The following is a 5,691-nucleotide window of genomic DNA, read 5'->3' as shown; positions in this document are numbered from 1 at the left end:
TTGAGATAGGAGAACCGAGTACACGATTCACACAGGCGATAGAAGAATCTAATGATGAGGAAATGCGTGTAAATCTTGATTTACTTGAAGGAAGAAGAGAAGCTGTACTAATAAGAATGGCAGCACAGAAGCAGGTCATAGAAAGATACTACAACAGAAAAGCATGCCTCAGATTCTTCAAAATTGGGGACTTCGTGCTCAAAAAGGTTTTTCAATCTACGAAGGCAACTAACTCGGAGAAATTAAGTCCAACATGGGAAGGACCCTATAGAATTCATGATATTGCAGGTTGAAGAGATATTATTTCTGAAGAATACCCACGGTCAGGTATCTATATTTTTAAATTTAATTTTTGAATTGTTAAAATTTTACTAACGATTTTAGATGATAGGCAAAACGCTAACCCGTACTAAATGATGAGTCACGACCTGCAAGGCACGTGGAATAAATTAAACTTCCTGGCCTAGGGTTACAATTATTCTGATAGAAATTCAAACGGGTTAAGCAGTCTTCATCTATAATCGTACCTCCGAGTCCCGTATGTTTTTCCTTTACAGGGAAAGGACCAAATGAGAGGAACAATCAAGTGCTCGAGGCTTCATACTTCAACGCTCAAATACTTGGGGGACTACATAATATACACGAGCATGTGTATAAGGAAGGCAAAGAAGATCAAGCCCTGAAAAGTTCACTCATTGAATGAGTCAAGTGCAGAGCAAAGTCACGGGCTAAGGCCAAAGAAAAACCTTACCATAGTTATGGTAAATGCTATGTACTAAAACGGGTTATAGATAAAAACCTCGTGTTTATTTTTCTTTTTTAAATCTGTTACAAGAAAACAGTTACGAGAAAGTTATAAATGTAATCCAAATACGTGTAAAGTGTTATTCAAAACTAGACAAAGTTCAAATAAAAACTTGTCAAAGTTATTTCAAAGAAACATGTGTATTCCTATTTCTTTTATCATATGTTAACACCATTATAAATTTGAGACGTCTTCTTCATTAAGTGTCGCATATAAAAGGGCCCTCTTTTATAAAATTTATGATTAATGTAAATATTCATGAAGTTAATAGAAGCATTTTTAAAGAATAAAAATGCAAATTATTCTATAAGTCCTTAGAAATAAAGACAACAATAAATTAAACGAAAGTTCAAGATAGTAACGAGAAAACTTCTTAATATTAAAAATCTTAAGACTAAGTACGAACTTAGTCATAAACTACGAATTGTTTATACAAATTGCCCCATGAAAGGTCCGGGGACTTGAATTCCTAAACAAACCCTCAAATGAGACCAAGGGTTTTACCACAATTTTCCCAAAAAACAAAACAACACAAAGAAATTCAAATGACTTAAACTTATCACTAAGAAGATGTAGGAACTGAAGTAGGTGCATCAACAGCAGCGGGCTCAACTTGGTTTACAACAGCGGGCTCAACTAGGCTTGAAGGAGTTGGGATACCCGTATCAACTTCAACATTCACGGAAGCTTCGGCCACGGGAGAAGGAAAATCTTGAGTTTGTTGAGCCTTCTCAATAGTTTCATTGATTTTAGCTAACTCAGATTCCAAGTTAAAAGTCTCTTGGCTTGCTTCAACTAGGGTATCACGGCGAGAATTCAAAAACGCCCAACTCACTTCAATGGCAGATTTATCCTCAAGGATTTCATAATCTCTTTCCCAGTCAGCAATTTCATTCTTTAATTTCTCATTTTCAGCCAAGACAAAAATGTAAAAAGCTTGAAGAGAGGCATGGGAACTTTCTAAGGCACAAACCTTATCAGAAGAAGCTCGGAGGTCTTCTTGTGCTTGAGTCAAATTCTGCACGAGCTCTCCAGCATAAACCTCTTTCTCACCCAAGAGAGACTTCAACTCTCTAATCTCTTCACTTGCCTTGGATAGCTGCTCGGAGAAAGAGGTTTCAAGATGAGTCTTTTCTTTATCCGCTTGACTTGAGGAAGCCTTTTCAACTGCCAACTCTGAAGTCAATGCTCGTACCTGCTGCTCCAAGGTAATCTTACTTTCTTCTAAGTACTCCACATCAATCTGAAGGATTTCATACTGTTCCTTTCAATTGCACGCCTCTAATTGAGAATCATGCACTAATTGCTCTGAGAGAGCAACCCTTTTCATCATCTCCGTGCCGATAAGATTAGCCTATAAAAAAAAGGAAGGGAAATGAGGATCTCAAAGATAGAAAAATTTTAAAGCACAACAAAGGAAAAAAAGAAGGGGAATACCTTTAAAGAAGCGTGCACAATATTATTCATCAAAGTCAAGGAGCTATGGCTCTCTAGCTTGGCTCTTTCAATCGGTCCAATTAAGGGCTTTAGCCATACATCTGCTGACCCGATTTCCTTAAGAGATTACCCTCAGCGGGGACTTCAATGATCACTTGCCTCATAGAACCACTCCTACTTGAGGAGCCAACTTCAGCACAATGAATGATTGGGGGAGGAATTGTTGAAGTAGGAATAGTAGAAGTAGTAAAGACAGTCTGGAGAGGAACGGAAACAGCCGAGATCGGCAAAGAAGGAGTCACAGACACGGGTGTAGAAAAAGAAGCCAGAGGTGCTTCATCCAAAACTGGGCCTAAGCCTTCACCACCAAACCCGATGATAAAAAGTTGCTCAACAGAGTCATGAGCAGCAGCGGGAGTAACATCATCGTTAGCAATCACTACCGGGGCCTCAATAGACTCGGTAAGGGGAATAGAACGGCGGGGGGATGCTTCTTCTTCATCATCAGAAATGATGCGTCTTCGAGCCCGTGGCCTTGTTACCAAAGAGCCCCCGTCTTCCTCTTCTTCAGAATCTTCTTTATCAACGGCTTTTTTCTTCGATGAAGAACTCAAGATCATTTCTTGGGCCCTTTCCAAAGAGATACAAGAAGCTGCGACCGCCTCGGCAGTAGCTCCTCGAATAGCAAATCCTAATAGAAAGAAGGATTGAAATTAGTTCAGAGAAATAAAAAATATATGTAAGATAAAATAAAATAAAAGCTCTTACCATGAATTTTTACTTTCCAACCAAATCGTTGGGAAAGGGTCTTCCAAGATCTACCATCCATTGGAGCAATCTTCAATAGCTTGTCTACCCAATCACGAAAATTGAGAACATCTTCCACAACTCCCATGGTTGCTGATAAAAAAAAGCAAAATTAGAAGAAAAATCAACAAACTTGAAGAAAAAGGTACGAGAAAGTCAGAAGACTCACGTGCAAAATTCCACTTCTTAGGGAAGGGAACGTTCTCATCACCCACTAAACCAACAGTGGGGGTAGCAACAAACCTGACATACCAGCCACGGTTTTTGTCATCTTCAGGGCTCACCAAAACTCTTTTGCTCCTGGCTACTAGTGTAAAAACACCATTGCGAAAGAGTCTAGGGGAGTAAAGGTGGATCAGATGTGGGAAAGTAAAAGACACACTGGTTGTGTTGGTCAAATGCCTCAAACAGGCAATAGCCCTCCATATTATTGGGCCAATTTGACCCAAACAAACATCAAAGAAACGACAGAACTCAAGGATAACAGAGTTAATAGCTGGTTTAAATCCTAAAGTGAAAGGGTATGTATAAACAAAGGAAAATCCGGTTAAGTAGGAAGTAATTTTTTGATTCGGATTAAGAATGATAATAGGAAAATCATGACTCCAATGAAAGTCTCTACGAACTATAGAAATCAAACCTTTAGTAATTTGAGTGGGATAGATATCAGCACGATCTAAAGAAGATACTTGGTTTCTAAGAGACTCTCTGTCATGATAAAAAGACAGTTCCACAGGAATTATCTCTTCTACTAAAGGCTCACGAAGAGGTTCAGAAGGTTCTTTACCCCTAGAAGAAGATCTTTGTGAAAGAGAACCTCTAGTTCTAGAGGAAGGGCCAGAACTAGGTGAAGGAATAGAAGAACCACGTGCAGATCCTAAACTACGGAGCCTACCTCCTCTTCTGCTTCTACTAGGAGCATTAGGGAAGGTATCAACAATGGGAACCCTTCTAGGGTTAGGGTTTTATGAAGACATGATGATACGATGAAGAAGCAAACAAAGATTTGAGAAAATTGGATGTTCAGAAAACTTTATGTGGTAAAGACAAAGAAAGAAGTTATATTTATACTGATAAGCAACCGCCAAAGGAAAAGGTGCAATGGTGGAAGGACCATAATAATGATAACTGACGCTTCGTGAATAGTGAAGCCGTGAAAAAGCCTTAAAAGTGCTGCAAAACTAATGAAAAGGTGACATGTGTGAAGAACATTAAATGGAAGTAACAATTGAAGCATCGATTCTGTCATAGCATTAATGGTGACAAAAATCCTCATTTTAATGAAATCCACTTCCCAAATATTCAATCGATGAATAAATGGCAAGTGGGGGGACTATCTGTATTGGAAAAAATTGAGTTTACATATTAAAGTGGTGTAAAGATGACGTGTCATGACACATAGACTAGTCAAAGAGTTACAACTGGCAAAGAGATATGAGTTGCAACAAATACGAGCAGAGGCAAAGGAAGAGGCACGAGCGATTATCCAAAAGACTCAGCGCTCGTACTTATTTAAGTCCAAGAATCAAGGAGAATGAATCTGACACTACATGGTAATAGATATACAGTATTTAATGAGACTTAAATACTAAAATGTTAGAGAATCTGTATTAAATACAATGATTATGTAACGTAGCATTTAGTATCTTTAATTGTCCATAATGGCCTTATTATGACAAAGGCAAAACACATATCTCCAAAATAGCTATAAAAGGGAGAGAACGGATCAATTATAGAGACACAAAATACTATCTGAATATACCGATTTACGTGCTTTTCTTCTGATTACCTTATTGCTAAACAAATTACTTTCTTTCATACATTCTTTTGATTATCAGTAACCCAAGTTCTTCAAAATTAAAGCTTTGACCGAAATCCCATTTTTTGGTTAAACATCTTTCCATGCAAAGCCAATCTACTAGGTATTATTACTCATAGTTTCTGGTTACATGTCACTTTAATAGTTTATCACAAGAGTGCATTTTCTTTCCTTTGCATAAATTAGTACTTTGTTCACTTGTTTTGGAAAATTTAGTGGTTTTGAATTATTCACGAAAGAGTTGTACCAAAATCAAAGATCATACTTCTTCTTCTCCACACCTTATTTTCTTTTCCTTGTGGTGTATAATTTGTAGTATTGATGTGGTGGACCAAATAGGAAAAGGACTCTATGCACTTTGGAAGATTATATAGGAGTTATTTATGTGGTAGGAAAAGGACTCTATGCACTAATTGCAAATTTAGTAGTTTGCCTAGCTTTGATGGGTTGATGATGATAGATGGGGATTTTTCCTTAGCAATGGGGCAAATAAATCATATGGTGGAGCTGGCTGCTTCATGAAATTTAGAAAAAAATAAAAGAAAAAGAAAATAGCATATAAGATTTTAGAAAGCTCCTGCTACTAGTTATAGTAGGTCAAGTTACGCATGTTTAGTTCATAGACTTGATGTATAATTTCGTCTCTCTCCTCCTCCTTCGGACACCATATATATAATGGGAAATAACTCATACCTCCCACGTTGGTGTAGTATATTTTCCTTCTCAAACTTTCTAATCCTTAGTTCATACGAGCAACTTTATCCGATGTATCATTTTTCACCATCTTCCTCCCTGTACAACGCCATACAAGGGAGAAAAATCC

The sequence above is a fragment of the Nicotiana tabacum genome, chromosome 7, assembly GCF_000715075.1.
Source record: "Nicotiana tabacum cultivar K326 chromosome 7, ASM71507v2, whole genome shotgun sequence".
NCBI lineage: Eukaryota > Viridiplantae > Streptophyta > Magnoliopsida > Solanales > Solanaceae > Nicotiana > Nicotiana tabacum.
This window is presented reverse-complemented; position numbering follows the sequence as displayed.